The sequence below is a fragment of the Triturus cristatus genome, chromosome 1_2, assembly GCF_964204655.1.
Source record: "Triturus cristatus chromosome 1_2, aTriCri1.1, whole genome shotgun sequence".
In the NCBI taxonomy this organism is placed as follows: Eukaryota; Metazoa; Chordata; class Amphibia; order Caudata; family Salamandridae; genus Triturus; species Triturus cristatus.
This window is the reverse complement of record NC_140580.1, coordinates 1,092,413,470-1,092,431,870: the sequence shown is the minus strand read 5'-3', so window position 1 is coordinate 1,092,431,870 and position 18,401 is coordinate 1,092,413,470. Positions and strand designations below refer to the sequence as shown.

Sequence of the window (18,401 nt, the reverse complement as noted above, 5' to 3'; positions counted from 1 at the left end):
GTAAATCTACAGCCCTACATGCCAAGAACAGATGCTTACTGGGTAAGTAGCATTATCCGTTTGAGGCATGTGTGCTGTAGATACACATGCTTTGCATAGACTATATAGCAATATTCTCCCAAAGTGGTGGCTAACCAGTAGATGTTGAAGTTGTATGAAAAAGTGTCTTTTGCACAGCTTGGCCTACATTGGCTTGTTGACAACCTAACATATCCACACAATAGTGTTTGGTAAATGTGTGTGGTGTGGACCATGTTGCTGCTTTACAGATGTCAGCTATAGGAATGTTGCCTAAAAAGGACATAGTTACTTCTATTTTGCGAGGGGAATGCGCTCGAGGACGTATAAAGTTCTTTTAGCTTTAGCATAGCAAGTCTGAATGCATTTAATAATCCATCTGGAAATGCCAGATTTAGAGATAGAATTGCCCTTGTGATGTGGAGCAAATGCAACAAAAAGTTGCTTTGTTTTGCGAAAATCTTTTGTCCTTTCAACATAGTTCAATAGCACTCTTCTAACATCAAGTGTGTGAAGAGCTCTTTCTGACGCTGAATCAGGTTGAGGGACGAACACAGGTAACTTGACTGTTTGGGTAAGATGAAAAGCAGAAACTATTTTAGGAAGGAAGTTTTGATTGGTGCGAAGAACTACCCTATCTTTATGGAGTTGAAAGAAGGGTTCTTTTTTTTTGTTGTTTTTTTTTTAGATTTAAACAAACTTTATTGGTGTCCTCAAAATTACAACTTCCTTCATCATCAATACACTGCATAACATAGTAATAATGACAGATGCTTCAAAGAGGCTCCGACATAGATGCTTCAAAGAGGCTCCGACATAGGAAGCCGTAAGACAGGTATCTACAGATTACCAATGGACCAATCTAGCACGCGGCACCTGGAAGTGGACTGATTGTTGCAACATCCACAATCCTGTTATGTGGTCTTCATCAATCCTGCCACACACCTCTCAGCCAGCAGTTCCTCAGTTAGTCCACCTCCGCGGAGGCGAGGAACCGCACCGTACTAGTCTCTAAGAACCACAATGTGTGAGTGCAACACCTTGGAGCGTCCATTATCTTCAGTATGAAAGAATGGTTCTTATAAGGTTAATGCCTGTAGCTCACCAACTCTCCTTAATGAAGTGATAGCAATAAGTAAGGCAACCTTCCATGAAATGAACTGCAAAGGACAATTGTGTAATGGTTCAAAAGGTGGACCCATGAGTCTTGTAAGCACAATGTTGAGATTCCAAACTGGCGCCAGAAGTGTTCTAGGTGGAATAACTCTCTTAAAGCCTTCCATAAAGGCTTTAAATACTGGAACTTATAAATGTTTTCTGTTTTGCAAATATACTGCTACTGCTGCAAGGTGCAATCGAATAGATGTGTAGGCTAGACCAGCTTGCTCTAAATGCAAAAGATAAGATATCATGTTTAATAAAGAAGCATCTAGAGGATTAATTTTGTTGTTGCTACAATAGACAACAAATCTCTCCTATTTAGCTGCATAACAAGCTCTTGTGGAAGGCTTTCTAGCTTCTTTAAGATTGGTCATACAATCTGGTGGTAAATTTAAGTACTATTTCACAAGGTTAGGGATCCCAGCTGGGAAACCTAGGAGGGTAGAGAGGTCCTCAATGAAGAGGATGATATGGCTACGTCTTCCCTGTCATATACTCCAAAAACCAATTAGTATCACCTCTGGAACCAAAATGGTTCCTATAAAAGAGGTGAAGAGAAGGGGGATGGACCGTACGCCAGGTTATAGCCGACCCACTATTGTGGGTGGGAAGGGAAAGAGACCCTTTTCTTAATACAACCCTCACTCACTCTCATAGTGATATGCTCCATCTTCGGGTTCACCTCAACTCCTAAAGGTTGGGGTGGTCTCAACCATGTTTCAGGGAGCACTCATGAAGACTGTGTGTATCGGGGCGTAACTTTAAAGAGAACGCCTCTCCTACTCCAAAAGTATCCTTTATTCGTGGGGTGGGAGAGAAGGTCAAAAACAAATGTAGGGCTAGAGGATGTAATGGTCCTATTACCCTAGAACACCAACATGTTTCAGCCCTTCCTAATGGCCTATATGAGGTCCTGGGCTTTAGTCAGTGTGGGTAGCGATGAAGTCACTTCCCCCCAAAGACGTGACTGACGTGAACATGCAATTTGCATGTGAAAGAAATTAAAGAAAGGCACCTGCATGTTTGTTTGTTTCTCATTATTTCCTGTTCATGCCAGTGGTTAACATCAAAATATCGAGCATAGAAGAAAGATATATATAGCTATTTGTAATATGTAGACCATCGGTTTACGTTGTCTTAAAAATAGTTGACACACAAAAATCCACCATCGCAGCATTTCAAGCTGTGGAAAAAACTGGGAACCTACCCCCCCATCGTGAACTAACTGCTGTGCTTTAATTTTGTGTTCATCTAGGAGATAGTGAAGTAGTTGTTCCATCTCGTCCCAGTGTGCTCTATCATACCTAGCAAGTAGGCCCTATGTGTTAGCAATGTGCCAGTGATTAGTGGCTTGAGCAGCCACTCTTTTTTTTCAATGGATCTACAAGCAAATTAGTATTGTCATCATCATCCTCATCTATATCAGGTAGTGTATGAGGAGACCCCTGAGGTAGAGAATCTGAGCTTGGTAAATGTGGAGAACATGGTGGAGGTGGATGAATCGGACTTGCAGCCATGTCCTTCTTTTTTTGAAGAGGAATCTTATAAGCCGGATCCTCTAAAGGAAGTTTCCGTTTAGATGGTGTCTTAGCTAAAATATGTCCAGTATCTGGATTGATGTATATCTTCTTTTGTTTAGGGTCTAATTCTTCTTTGAAATGCTCCAGGATAGATTCCAGAGACTTTGCGAGGCTTTCTTTTGTTTTTGGCGTTGAAGGTTTCAGTGCCGAAGCAGTCTTGCCTTTAGGAGCGGAAGGTTTCAGCTCAGAAGCATGTTTATCTTTCAGAGCGGAAAGCATTGTTTCCGAACTAGTCTTGTTTTTCCGAACGGAGGACAACTCGATCACAAGCCGGAAGGCTTGACTGTTTGTTTCGGCGTCGGGCCCGAGGGCGGGGTGTCGGAAACATTGTCTCAGTGCCGACCAATGCCCGAAGGCAGAGGTGGTGCAGAAGCCTTACGCTTGATGCAAGAGGTTTTGTGGGGTAAAGGGTCTTTAGTACTCACGGTAGCCTGTCCCGGAGACTCAAATCAATCCCCAGTTCAGAATCGAATACTGGAACACAGAAGGCTTCTTCCTCTTCTGCTGCTGACGCTTCGACTTCTTCATGTTCGGATTCTTCCCCGAAGATATCCAGGGTATGTTAAATGCTTTGGTGATGCATTTCTCTTCGCCGAGCCCGACGATCACGTACAGTCATTTTGGACCAGAATGACTTACAGGCGTCGCAATCTTCTTCCTTGTGCTCCGGTGAGAGGCACAAGTTACAAAGATTCTGTACGTCGGTGCGCGGGTACTTAGAGTTGCACCGAGGACAGAATTGGAAAGGAGTCCGTTCCATCGGCAGAAGGGTGGACTGATGCGGCTAGGCCAGAGGGCCACCTGCGATGTTTCCAACTAAAAGTGAAGTATTTTCCGATCGATTCGATACCCAGAGAAGAGGGAAACGCGTACGAGAACAATACCATCGAGGGTACAGTGGATTGCGCACCGAGGGGAACCCGAAGGACGGTTTCAAACTAGAGTGCAGCAATTCACTTCCAAACCCGATGGCGGGAAAAAAATAAACTAACAATGGAGTCGATGCCCATGCGCACTATCACTGAAAGGAGGAGTCACCTTACCTCGTGACTTGGAAGACTTCTTCGAAGAAAAACAACTTGCAAACATCTGGACCCAACAGTAGATGGCAGGAGTATGCAAAGCATGTATATCTATAGTACACGCCTCGAACAGGAAATTCTTAATTTAGAACCTCTGGGAAGTCCTGCTTTTTGTCTCAGGACTGTCTAGAACAAGTAACTGCATTAAATCCTGTAGGAAGCTGGCTCTTTATATGATAGATCAAAATGAAATATATTGTGCAGGGTCCAGGGTTTTCTTATGAGTGGACAGGGGCTTGCTCTAGCAATCCCAAGGTGCTCCTCTATGGGGTAGTGTGGTCGAGCAGCCTTAGGCTTATAAGAGAGGAGTGTAAGACATCTGCAAATACACACAATAGTCAATAAATGATGCACATGACTCAAGGAGATCCACACCAATTTATAAAATATAACAGGTATCTTTATATATGTTTAGGCAACAGAATCAATTTGATCAGGTAAGTATGTTTTTTAATAGAAAGGCTTTTGTATATAAAAAGTTGACACTGTGCAATTTTCAGAAGCTGCAATGTTATATCCTATGGGAGAAAAAGCAAGTGTGGCATTCAGCTACAGTATAGCGACTTATGGGACCAGTCTCCAGGAGTTAAGGTGAGTAGTGGGAAAGGTCCGAGGAAGCACCAGCCTAACACCACCAGCGGCACTATGGCGGCCAGGTGCAGGGGTGCAAAACAGCGTTGGGTGCCCAATGCAAGTCTATGGAGATTAGTCATCGTGTAAAGTGGCTCTAGGTGTTGACTGGGTGGCCAGTCGGCCTGAACCAACAGGGGGTTGTCAGGTCTCACAATGTTCGGGCACAATGGGACACCTTTGGTCCTCTTCTCCGCGACCCTGGGGTGACGGGTGCAGAGGTGGCTTTAGGCATCTGATTTTGATTAGCAGGAGCAGTCGTGGTAGAGGTGGCCTGCATGCAGAGGCTGGAGCAACGTCGGCGAGTTCACTAGGGGTGAAACCACGGTAAACTCGGACCCTGGAGGGCTGGGGGACCACGATGGCACCATTGGCCCACTTAAACTCAGGCTGGGCGTTACAGGTGCAGTGGTGTGCCTAGGCGTCAAGTTTTTGAGGTCACAAAGTCCTCTCAGGTGTCTTGGGGTGCCTGCAGGATGCACGGAAGCAGGTCCGCTACTTCATAGGAGTTCTTGCTTCCTGCATGAAGTGCTGACAGGTCTCCCAGGTTTTGAGGAACACAGCAGCTGTAGGACAAATTGTCTTTTAGTGCAATTGTCGAAGCCAGCAGGCAGCCCAGCAGGGTTGGCGCCAATTCAGTTGCTGGGTCTTCTGTTCTTGTAGTTGCGACTCTTCTTCTTTAAGGTCGGCACAATCAGATTTTCTGGTGTCAGGGGCTTCAGGGGCTCCCCTAAATACTGAATTTAGGGGTGTTAGAGGAGTGTAGGGTAGTAGCCAATTGGCTAGTGACTCTTGGGGTCACTATGCCCCCATATGACCACTTCCTGTGGGAAGTGGGCATAACCCTGTCCCAGAGCTCCTAAATTTGCCATCACAATGATGACCACTTCTGAAACGTCATGTTCACCTCAGACTAGGCCTCTGTAGGTGTGGTACTTGCCTGAGGGTGGCACGCATACCTGACTGGCTAATATTCCCACCTGTCCAGGTGTCAAAGGGATCTGGATAAAGGGGTTTGGCTTCCTTTCCTATGAGGGAGGCAAAAGGAATATGCTACTTACCAGTATGCATCTGTTCTTGGCATGTAGAGCTGCAGAGTCACACACTGAGGATAAGATCGCCATCTGGTGTTGGGCTCGGATGATTGCAGGTTGTTGTTGTCTTCGGAGAAGCCTTTGGTCACGAGGTTGGTGACTCCTCCCCTGGACAACAGTGCGCATGGGCATCCACTCCATCGGCAGATTGTTTTTCGCCATGTTGGGAAAAGATGGAGTATATAGAAAAGAAAGAAAGGATGTCCATGTGTAATGTCTAAGTAAGACGGATGCTGGAACAGATACAGGTCCCGGGGAGGCGGGCGGGCGTGTGTGACTCTGCAGCTCTACATGCCAAGAACAGATGCATACTGGTAAGTAGCATATTCCGTTCGAGGCATATGAGCTGCAGATCACACACTGAGGATAGATTATACAGCAGTGCTCCCCTTAGCGGTGGTCGCCTGTATCCGTTGCAGCAGTTTGAAATAAAGTTTTTAGGACAGCCTGGCCCACGGAGGCCTGTTGTTTGGCCTGCACGTCAACACAATAGTGTTTAGTGAAGGTATGCGTGGTAGACCATGTGGCTGCCTTGCAAATGTCTTCTAAGGGAATATTGCCTAAGAAGGCCATAGAAGCCCCTATTTTACGCGTGGAGTGCGCCCTAGGGGGAACTGTGAGTGTACGTTTAGCCTTGAGGTAGCATATTTGGATGCATTTAACTATCCACCTGGCTATCCCTGATTTGGAGATTGGGTTGCCTTTGTGTGGTGGCGCGAAAGCAACAAAGAGTTGTTTTGTCTTTCGAAAAGGTTTTGTTCTGTCGATGTAATAAAGCAATGCTCTTTTAACATCTAAGGTATGTAGGGCCCTTTCAGCTACCGAGTCTGGATTTGGGAAAAAGACCGGTAATTCTACTGATTGGTTAAGGTGGAAAGGGGAAATCACTTTTGGAAGAAATTTAGGGTTTGTCCTAAGAACCACTTTGTTACGGTGTAGTTGTAAGAAAGGTTCTTCAAGTGTAAGGGCTTGTATTTCACTTACTCTGCGCAGGGAAGTGATTGCGATAAGGAAGGCTACCTTCCATGTTAGGAATTGCAATTCACATTTGTGCATAGGTTCAAATGGGGGGCCCATGAGTCTTGTTAGGACCACATTGAGATTCCACACTGGGGCAGGTGGCAATCTTGGGGGAAGAATCCTTTTGAGACCTTCCATAAACGCTTTGATGGCTGGTACCTTAAAAAGGGACAGGTGTTGCCTATTTTGCAAGTAGGCTGCCAAGGCTGCTAGGTGTAATCGTATAGAGGAATACGCTAGATTGCATCTTTGCAAGTGTAGTAGATAGCAAATGATGTTTTGGATGGAAGCATCCAATGGATGTATGTCATTATTAGCGCAGTAGATGGCAAATCGTTTCCATTTAGCGGCATAACACGCTCTAGTAGTAGGGCGTCTGGCTTCTTTTATGATATTCATACAGTCTGGAGGGAGATTGAGGTAACCGAACTCTAAGACCTCAGGAGCCAGATCGCTAGGTTCAGTGTTTGAGGATCTGGGTGTCTGATTTCTCCATGGTTCTGGGTTAACAGATCCGGGGAGAGGCGTAGCTTTTGATGTGGAACTAAAGATAGTTCCAGAAGTGTGGTGAACCACGGTTGACGTGCCCAAGTGGGAGCCACTAGTATTAGTGTTAGTGACTGTTGTTTCAGTTTGCGTACCACAAATGGAACTAGTGGGAGAGGCGGAAAGGCGTACGCAAATCTGCCTGACCAGTTCATCCATAGGGCATTGCCCTTCGACTGTGGGTGTGGAAACCTGGCGGCGAAGGTTGGGCATTTTGTGTTTTCGGGAGTGGCGAACAGGTCTATGTCTGGTTGTCCCCACTTCTGGAAGAAGGGGAGTAGAACTTTGGGGTGTAGTTCCCATTCGTGGATCTGTTGTGTGTGGCGACTTAGGAGGTCGGCCACTTGGTTGTGGATCCCTGGGAGATGTTCTGCTAACAGGTAGATGTTTTGGGGAATTGCCCATCTCCAGATTTGCTGTGCCAGTTGGGACAGTTGGAGAGAGTGTGTCCCTCCCTGTTTCTGTATATAATACATTGTCGTCATGTTGTCTGTGCGTATGAGGACAGTTTTGTTCTTTAGGTGAATTTGAAAGGATTTTAGTGCTAGGAACACTGCTAAGAGTTCCAGGTGGTTGATGTGGAGCAGTTTCTGTTGACTGGTCCATCTGCCCTGAGTGGTATGGTGAAGGAGGTGGGCTCCCCACCCCGTGAGAGATGCGTCTGTAGTTAGCACAACTTGTGGAAGAGGCTCTAAGAACGGTCTCCCTTTGGACAGGTTGATGGTGTTCCACCATTTCAGTGATCGAAGTGAGCGACTGTCCACCAACACCAGATCGGTAAGTTGTCCGTGAGCTTGGTTCCACTGTTGTGCTAAGCATTCTTGTAAGGGACGCATTTGAAGTCGTGCGTGTGGGACTATGGAGATGCAGGACGCCATCATGCCTAGGAGCTGCATGAACACTCTTGCTGGAAGAGATGGATGAGTTTGAAATTGAGAGATGAGATTTTGTATACTGGCTATCCTGGCTGTGCTGGGATAGGCAATGGCTTTGGATGTATCTATGGTTGCTCCTAGATACTGATGTAAGTGGGAAGGTTGTAGGTGGGATTTGCGGTAGTTGATAGTGAATCCCAAATCGTGGAGAGTTTGAATCGTGCGATGAGTGTGGAGAACGCATTTTTGGTATGTATTGGCTTTTATGAGCCAATCGTCCAGATAGGGGAAGACATGGATCTGTTGTCTTCTGAGATGCGCTGCCACGACTGCTAGGCACTTGGTGAACACTCTGGGTGCTGTTGTTACTCCGAATGGGAGAACTGTAAATTGATAGTGTTGCCCATCTACCACAAATCGTAGATATTTTCTGTGAGCGGGATGCATAGGGATGTGAAAGTATGCGTCCTTGAGGTCCAATGTGGCGAGGAAGTCTCCCTGTTGTAAAAGTGGGAGGACTTGTTGGAGAGTGGTCATGTGAAAATGATCCGAATGTATATACTGGTTTAGTAGTCTGAGATCCAGTATGGGCCTTAGTGTTTTGTCCTTTTTGGGAATGAGGAAGTATAGAGAATATACCCCTTTTCCCTGATGTTGAAGGGGAACTGGTTCTATCGCATGTTTTTGTAACAGGGATTGAACTTCTTGTTTGAGGAGAGAGAGATGATGCGAGGACATTGGACGTTGTTTGGGCGGTATGTTTGGGGGGGATTGTATGAGTTCGAGGCAGTAGCCAGACTGGATAATTTGTCTTACCCACCTGTCTGTGGTGATGGAAGTCCAGACAGGCAGGAATTGTTGGAGTCGTCCCCCGACCGGAGTGGAATGGTCTGGGGGGAGTGGTGGCAAGTCACTGTTTGGTGGCTGGTGAGGTGCGGGTGTTGTTGTTATTGCCGCGTCCTCGACCTTTGTTATTGTTTTCCCTATAACCTCCCCGGAAGTAACCTCTGTTAGGGGATGTTTGTCCAGAATTTTTAAAGGTGGACGTGGTCTCAGTTGATGTGTTTTTGGAGCCTCCTCTATAAAAGGAGCGACGAAAGGAACCCCGGTTCTGTTGAGACTGCAGTGCTCCCATAGACTTGGCAGTTTCATTATCCTTTTTCATTTTTTCTAATGCAGTATCCACTGCAGGGCCAAATAGCTGCTCTTGGTTGAAAGGTTGAGCAAGAATTGCGGTTTGAACCTCCGGTTTAAAACCGGAAATACGGAGCCAGGCATGTCGTCTGAGTAAGACGCCAGTATTGACCGCTCTAGAAGCAGTGTCTGCTGCATCTAAGGCGCATTTAATGGAGGCATTAGATATTAATTTGCCTTCTTGGATGAGGTCAGAGGCCTGGGACTTAAAAGGTTCAGGCAGATGCTGCATAAGGTCCTCAAGTTGGTCATAATGCGCTCTATCATACCTGGCTAACAGGGCCTGGGTATTGGCAATACGCCAATGGTTAGCCGCCTGCGCGGCGACCCGTTTGCCCGAGGCTTCTAAAAGCTTAGACTCCTTGTCTGGGGGAGGCGTTTCTCCAGTTGTCTGAGAGTTAGCGCGCTTCCTGGCATTTGATACGACTAGGGAGTCTAAAGGGAGCTGGGCCTTAATGTATGCAGGGTCTTGCGGGGCTGGTCGGTACTTTTTTTCGATGCGTGGGTTGAGCACCCTAGCTCGAACAGGGTCCTTAAAGACTTCAGTAGCATGCTATATAACCCCTTTGATCATGGGCAGTATGTGGACAGTCTTTTGTGACTGCTCAAAGGTATCAAGGAGGAAGTCCTCTTCAATGGCGTCTGTGTGCATTGTAACGCCGTGGAATGTTGCTGCCCTATTTATAAGTTGGCCGTACCCTAGGTGGTCATCAGGAGGGGAGGGCTTGGAAGGGTAGGTAGTGGGGTCAGGCATGTCAGGTATAGGATAAGACCAGTCATCCATGGGTGCTGGGTCTGGGAACGTAAAAGGGTCGTTTGGGTCAGCAGGATCATCAAATAAATCAGGGTCCGCCCCTCCCCCTAAGTCATCATTATCATCCTGTGGAGGAGGTGAATGATAGGGAGATGGTAAAGGTAAAGGTAAAGGAGAAGCAGGAGGAGGAGGGGGGGACGGGTTAGGAGGTAAAACAGGAGAGGAAGGACGAAGTGGTGAAGTAGCACAGTCCTTTTTCCGTATGGGAGCTGGGGGAGGTGTAGTGTCCAGCTTCCGCTTTTTATATGGGATGGCAGTCACATGTCCCGTTTTAGGATTGATGTAGATCCGCTTCTGAGTAGGATCTGGTCGAAAAAGATCATCTGGCTCCGAAGGTGGTGTCTGTGACGTCCGCTTCGGGTCTTTATGAGCTTGTTTCGGCGGGGACGCAGTTTTCGGCTCCGATGATTTTTTCGGGTCCGATGGATTTTTCGGTGCCGACTGATTTTTCGGTGCCGACTGATTTTTCGGTGCCGACTGAGGTTTCGGTGCCGATTGATGTTTCGGTGCCGAATGAGTTTTCGGTGCCGATGGACTTTTAGGCATCGATGTTGAAGAACGTTTCGGTGCCGGTGGAGACTTCGGTGCCGAGGAACGTTTCTGTGCCGAAGGAGATTTCGGTCTTGGAGCCTGTTTCGGTGCCAACAATGAGTGTTTGGGTGCCGAGGGTGTTAAAGGCACAATTAGGTGAGGTTTGCTCGAGCCCGAGCCACCCACAGGCTTAGATGTCTTCGGAGCCGGGCCCGAGGGCGGGGCTTCTGAAGAGGATTTCCGGTCGCGACTGGGCCCAACTGGCGGAGTCTTGACCACTGCTTTTTTGGATGGGGCAGGGGCAGGGGGGGTGGTACTCACACGCTGCCCTGGAGTGATGAGGTCATCGGAATCGTCGGCTTCGGACACGATCTCGAGATCTTCGGTGTCGTCTTCGGGAACATCTTGAGCAAAGATGTCCTCCGGTTCTGGAGCTGGTTTGGCCATAATATGGCGTCGAGCTCTTCGGTCCCGGAGGGTCTTCTTCGAACGGAAAGCGGAACAAGCTGGACAGGTGGACTCGTTGTGTTCCGGCGACAGGCAGAGGTTGCAAACCTCGTGGTGGTCACTGTGGGGGAACTTCGCTCCACACTGGGGGCATTTTTTGAAGGGTGTCCTGTCCATCAGCCGCTTCCGGAACCGGTCCGAGTTGATGTCGACGTCGATGGAATACAAATCAAAGAGTTAAATCGATTGCTGGAAGTTTTCTGCTGGAGCGGAAAAAAGTTCATCCGAACCCAATGGCGGAAAAAAACAATCTGCCGATGGAGTGGATGCCCATGCGCACTGTTGTCCAGGGGAGGAGTCACCAACCTCGTGACCAAAGGCTTCTCCGAAGACAACAACAACCTGCAATCATCCGAGCCCAACACCAGATGGCGATCTTATCCTCAGTGTGTGATCTGCAGCTCATATGCCTCGAACATTGCATTTCAAAGGCGGCAACTTCTTTGAAGCTTGCTGGCCTAGAAAGGCTAATCAGCAGGTTATCCTGTAGGAGGGGGTGTGACCCCCTCTTCCCGGACAGGCAAAATGCTATCACCCTAGGAGATCAGAAACTGGTCTCGAGTATCAGGATGGCAGAAACCAGTCAGCCAACGCAACAGAGGCTGGTAGGTTTTCAGGGGGCACCTCTAAGGCGCTCCCTGAGTGCATGTATTAACAAATCCAACACTGGAATCAGCGTGGGTTTATTAATCTGAGACGTTTGATACCAAACATCCCTATCTTCGGTGAAGACATCATGTGGCAGGGGAATTCGTTTTCACCAGTGTCCAGCAAATGTCTTAACCCCTTCCCTGCTCATGACGGAACCGTTCCGTCATGAGCCACGGTTGGCGTGTGCTCATGACGGAACGGTTCCGTCATGACAATCCTTTTGGCGGCCGCTCCGCCTGCGCGGCGCTGTTTCCCCGCCTGTGCGAGGGGACAACGCAAATGGGCGGAGTCATGACGGAACCGTTCCGTCATGAGCACAGCTCAACTGTGGCTCATGACGGAGCGGCTCCGTCATGAGCACAGGCCCACCGCGCTGCCCCCCTGCCCCCCCCCAGCGCTGCAGCGGAATGTCCGCAGCAGCGAAGGGGTTAAAATGGCTTCCCTGGTCACTTGCACTGGCAGCAATGGACTGACCAGCACAGGGGCATATCTGTTCATTCAGTTATGCCCTGATGTGTAATATTAAGCACCCTGCCTTCGGACTGTAAGGCCTGCTGTAGGGGTGACTTACAAATACTACATTCATTGTTAGGAGACATGGCGCATAGGGATGTGTATCATGCTGTGTTTTTCACTTTAGTCCGCACCAAATCACGCGGCCTGCAATGGCAGCCCTCCATGTGTTTGATGAGTGTTCCCTTAGTGTGGCACAAATCGTGCTGCATCCCTCAGGGACCCTCTGCAGTACCTCAGGCCCTAGGTACCAGAGCTACCATTTACTAGGGACTTACAGAGTGTGCTAAAGGTATTGCTAATTGGGGGAAACAATTTAACAGTTCTGGGAAAGAGATCTGGCACTGGGGACCTGGTTAGCTTTGCAGGAACCCAGTGCGGTTCCAGACAAAATCACATTAAATACCAGGTAAAAAGTCTGGGTGACCATGTCAAAAAGGGGAACTTTCCTACAGATCCCTAGAAATGCTAAGGCATTAGCAGCCTTGAAAGAGTAAATCTATCCACCTCTCCTTTCAACTGCGCCAGGCCGCCTGTTGTCCAGATGTAAAGATGATAATAGTGCAATAGAGTACCACTCCCTTACTTCTGATACTACTATGGATTCTTCTTGTGGGTCTGATGTCAGAAACAAGGGATCTCAGTACTAGCGCTTGCTTTGTTCAGTAACTGAGATATAATAGCTCATCTGGTGGCTGGAAACCAACTGCGAAAGGGTTCAAATGATCTGTTATAGTGCTAGGTATTACTGAGGACCTAATACATGTTGAAATATGTTGCTCTACTGGGACAGAATCTCGTGGAATGTCACATTATCAATAGGTGAGAATTTCAAGGCTATATTGCCAATGGATATAGGGCAGTTTATATTATGTGGAGAATCAGAGGATATGTTTCTTTATAAGAACTGGTGATTTCTCTTTAGATTCTCTTCATCGCACACGTTTAAGAGGCTCTTAGGCTGTAGCCCATTTAGTGCTTACGTTTTTTTCTCCAAATCAATCATTTCTTCCTCAGTGACAAAAATAGAACACACATCCTATTGATTTCCTAGCTGCACAAGGCTATTTCATCACCGAAAGAACTCTCAATGTTGAAACTGGTCAACTGGTATATGTCTTAATGGCAAAAATGGTGTTAACATTCAATGGGTTTTCAATGTTGTATGGTATAGCCAACGAACCATTAGACCAATCTGCATTAAATTAGTCATGTACTTAGTTTAAATTCCTAAAGTTAGATCCCCCAAGGCTTGATACCAATTCATAAAGAGGATAAAGCTATTAGGGTGCTTTTTTGGTATTTCTCATGGAATGAGGTGTTGAATGTAACTACAGAGGTGCAACTGCATAATAAATATTTAACAGCTAATAAGCCCACTCCATATTAGCAAATGGTGGGAGTTTTTATAGAGCAAATATCTACAGAATAATCAATCCTTGTCCTCTGCACAGTCGTGCAGTTCTTGTTTAGCACACATCTACTGGACACTCTTCCTTTTTGCATAGCATATATTGGTTGAAAAGTCTAGCCTCTGGATGCGTGCATGTTCTTGTACAGCATCCTTCCGCTGAATAAAGAACCCATGCCTCTGTTCTCACAAAAAAGCAGAATAAGAAGCGGATTACTTACCTGGAACATTAGTTTTGAGGCTTGACTCTTCTAGATTCACATACTATACATATTTCCCACCATCATGAGGTTGAGTCGGAAAGTGCTACTTGCTTTTCTTTTTTTTTTTTTTTTTTAAATAAACATCCCTTAGAAGTTCAGTTATCCTATCTTCCAACTCAATCATCCACCCTGAAGCATTCTTTTTGCTTCCCACTGCTTGCTATGTCATAGTTTATTCTTTTGCCAAGGTCACTTTTCCTTCCAGACCAACTCTTCTTACCTGAATTCTTAACCATACTTCTAGATAGCACAATATGTCTAAATGTGCCTAAATGCAAGTACCAACAATGTAGATAGCAGGTTGAGTGTGCTAGGAGCTAAGAAAAATATTAGGTGGGTGTAGGCAGCTGACTTTGTATATACTATACTAAAATGAGGCATAGTGTGCACAGAGTCCAGTGCAACCCTAGAGGTAGGCAGAAGTAAAAGTAGATAGCACCTTACTCTCTATTTGTGGTAGTGTGGGCGAGCAGTAAGGCTCTATCAGAGGGTAGTGTTAAGCATTTGTTGTACACACTCAATCAGCAATTTATGTCACACACTCAAAAACTGAACTCAGATCAATTTGACTTGTATATAAATATTATTTAGGTATATTTATTTCTAGAACCAAGCAAGCCTGGTACAGGTAAGTGTAAATGGTAATTTTCATGGCAGGTTGAACAATACAAGCAAGCCGAATGAAAATTACTTTGTTACAGCTTTGCAAGTGCTTTCAATACAGTGGGAAATTACTGTTAGATTATGTTAGATTACGTTATGGATTACTCCTTCCACTCAGTGTGATATGTCAAGATATCGCACTGGGACATTTCCTAGAGAAAAGGTAAGTAAAGCAGTTTTTAGTTATTTGCCGTTTTTCAATGTTTTATACAAAACCAACTTCACACAACTTTTTTTTTTTTAGAAAAAAACACTCAATGCAATCCTTTTGGAAGGATATTGAGTTATCGGGTTACAGGTAAGTACAAGTTTGTGGGAGTTGGTATTCTGGGGTTAGAACCAGAGATTCCCCAGGGTCAAGGATGCAGTCTCAAATCCCCCTCAGCAGCACTAGGGCGGCCGGGAGCAGAGTTCAGAGGCCCAATGTTATCCAATGGGGGATAGGGGACCTCCGTTTGGTGGCTGCTCATGAGCAGGCCACAAGGTTGTGGGAGCAAAGCTCCAGGTGTTAAGCTCAGGGCAAAGGGTTAACACCCAAAGTACACCCGCGTGGGCGGCTGAGTGCAGGGTGCTGTTTTGGCATTGGGTGCCCTGTTTTTTTCAATGGGGATTGCTGGTTTTGTTTTTTAGCTGCAGGCTATGTCCAGGAAGTCTTCCAGGAGGCATCAACAGCTGGGCAGGTAAGTTGGAGGGCTCGGGGACGTAGGTTCACCTTGGGGTCTCTTCTCCAGGGCACAGGGCGGCTGGATGCAGGGGTGTCTTTTGAGGTCAGATTTAACCTTACCGGGCTACTCCCGGGGGGAGAGGTCTCCGTGCAGAAGCTGCAGGTGACGTCAGGGAGTCCTGGAGGGATCAACCCACGGTGGACTCGAACTCTGGAGCGCTGGGGGACCATGCTAGGACCGGTTGACCACTCGGATTCGAGCCGAAGGTGTCCGGTGCAGTGGTGGTTCCAGGCGTCAGGTTTCTTTGTCCTCAGCAGGCCAGAGTCTGTCTTAGGAGATTCTTTTGACCAAAGCTGCTGTTCACAGGAGATCCGGTCTTTTTTGAAGGCAGTCAGTCCTCCCGGGAGTTATGGAGGTCGCTGGCTGTAGGACAAGGCAACTTTTGGCGCAGGATCTCTGGGAACTGCAAACAGGCTGGTAGGGCTGGGGCCAAGTCAGTTGTTCTCTGCAGTCTCCTCTGCTTGGTGTCTTCTTTCTTCCTTCTTCTTCCTAGGTTGCGGGAATCTGTCTTCTTGGTTCAGGGCTGCCCCCTAAATACTGGATTTAGGGGGCATTTTAGGGGGTATCGAGGTCAGTAGCCAATGGGCTACTGACCTTAGGGTGACTACACCCTTGGTGTGCTCACCCCATGTGGGGGAGTGGGCACAATCCCTCACTCTGATTGGAGAGTGCCTGCTATCTGCAAGATGGCGGGCACTGAAGAGTGAGCTTCACCTCACCTGCCCCTGAGAGGTGGGGTTGGTAGAGGTGGGTACACGTTCTGGGTGGAGCTAGTTTTCCCTGCCTGTCTTCTTGCCGAAAAGGGGAGACAAGAAGGGGGCCTACTCCTGATAGCAGGAGAGGCTGGGAGTCGCATTACAAAGGTGGCAAGGCCTTTGAAGCTCCTCTGCCACAGATGGCTCTTCCTGACCTGGGGAGGAGTGACCACCTCCGCCCATGATAGGCTTTGTTTCTGGGCTCAGGGAGCAAAGGCTCCCACCTCAGGGGTCCAGAAACATGTCTTGTGGTGGCAGGCTGGTGTGTACCAGTAAGGGATCCCACCAGAGGCTGGTCGTTTTTCAAGGGGCATCTCTAAGATGTTCTCCGAGTGTATTTTCCATTTAATCCCACACTGGCATCAAGTGTGGGTTTAATACCAAACTTCCCAGTTTTTAGTAAAGCCATTATGGTGCTGTGGAGTTTGTAATGGCAAACTACCAGCACCATATACTCTTAATGGCATTACTGCACTTACAATGTCTAAGAATTGGTCTAGACACTGTAGGGGTACAGGGCTTATGCACCTGTACCCTACCACTGGTATAGTGGATCCAGCTAGAGGGGTGGCTGACCTATGCCAGGGCAGTGGGTTGTGGGGATGACACACAAGGATGTGTGCCATGTCGACTCTTCACTTTGTCTGCATCAAAACACGCAGCTTGCAATGGCAGTGTGTGTGGGTAAAGGTACAGGACCTCTAAGGATGGCACAATAAGTGCTGCAGCCCTTAGAGTACTTCCCTGGCCCCAGTGCCCTTGATACCCATGGTACCTTTTTTACTAGGGACTGACATGTGAGCAGAGAGGTGCCAATTAGGAGTACAAGGTACAGTTTTGGGAAAGAACACAGGCCCTGGGAACCTGATTGGCAGGGACCCAGGGCACATCAAGTCAAAGTGCAACAGTAGTCCGGCAAAAAGTGGGAGGGTTACTGTAACAGAAACACAGTTTCCTACAGTGGGCAAAAAACACAAGGTCATCTGCCTGGCTAAATCATCAGGCAGACCACCTGCTTGTCAATAAAATGCATTGATCACCATGTGTCACCTGTAAACCATGATAAACTTGAAACCTGCATTTGAACAGGCATACTTGGATATTTACTTTCATGCACAGCACAAGAGAAACAAAGAGTACACTTTTAAGATGCATCAAGGAGGTCAGGTTACTGTTTGCATCTTAGTCCTAGGGACTCAAAGCAGTCCATAACTTTTCAGTGGAATGTTTGCGTTTACTCTAAATGGATCATAGAGCTGATCGCCTCTACCTTCTAATACAAAGAAAAAGACAGGCAACACTGGAAAAAGTAACCCCATCAAAAAAGCCCCTTAGTTATATCTGAAATTCCAACAGTGTGACTTCATACAAAGTTACTCCCGCTATCCCCCCACCCATGGCACCATTTAACCTGCAAACTTCTATGAAGAAACTGCTAGACCTACAACCTCTACCATGAAGATGATGCTATTTATCCAAGTATTTCCCAAACTGTGGGTTGTGACCCACTGGTGGGTCGCTAGCTGATTTTTGGTGGGCCGTGAAAGTACAAGCAATAAATAAAGATGCCTTTACAGTCTGCATTGATCTGGTCATATTTGATGCACTTCAATGGCAAAGGTCAAATGTCAGGCTATGTCTTCTGATAAATTGCTGCTTACATTTTTAAAGATGGAGACTGGTGTCTAAAAACTCATCACACTTCGCAGTATGATAAAAAAAAACGTTTTTGTAACACACAACACATTGTAGATACCTGTAAATGAATTGTACACATTTAGGCGTTACGGAAGAGAAAGTGTGATAGAAATAAAGATTTAAATGTTATTTTATCTTATGGTAATAGATTTAAAGAGCGCAGGGCTGCCCCAGCAAGGGGGCATCCCAGCGCTAGAACCAGAAACAGAATGCAGGGTGGAGACGAGGGGGCAAAAACTAGACCGGAAAGAGCCATGTTTTGATGGCCTTTCTAAAGGCCCCGTGATTCTGGATGCTCCTGATTGTCACAGGGAGAGTATTCCAAAAGGCTGACGCCATTGCCCTGAAAAAGCGCCCCCAGGTCTTGCTCTTTTGACTCAGGGAACACACACCAGGTGCAGATCCGCAGAGCGCAGCTTACGGCGCGGTATATAAGGCAAGAGAAGATTGAACAAGATAGGAGGCACTTGATGGGTGAGGATTTTGTGAGCGATACACAAGGTCTTAAAATGGATTCTCTTATCCACAGGCAGCCAGTGTAATTATGGAATGAGTTTCAATGGGGGTCAATAGGATCAAACCCAATTGAGACACATTACTTGGTAATGCACAAATGAGAACTATTGACAGAAACCCGATTTCCACACACCATTTGTGTACAATATCGTTT

General features: G+C 46.9%; 1 protein-coding gene across 1 annotated transcript in view; it reads right to left on the bottom strand.

Annotated features, from left to right (window-relative positions):
• CNTRL (centriolin) overlaps window positions 1-18,401 on the bottom strand; it is a 1,084,252-nt gene that overhangs the window by 108,434 nt on the left and 957,417 nt on the right. The gene's annotated exons all lie outside the window — the stretch shown is intronic.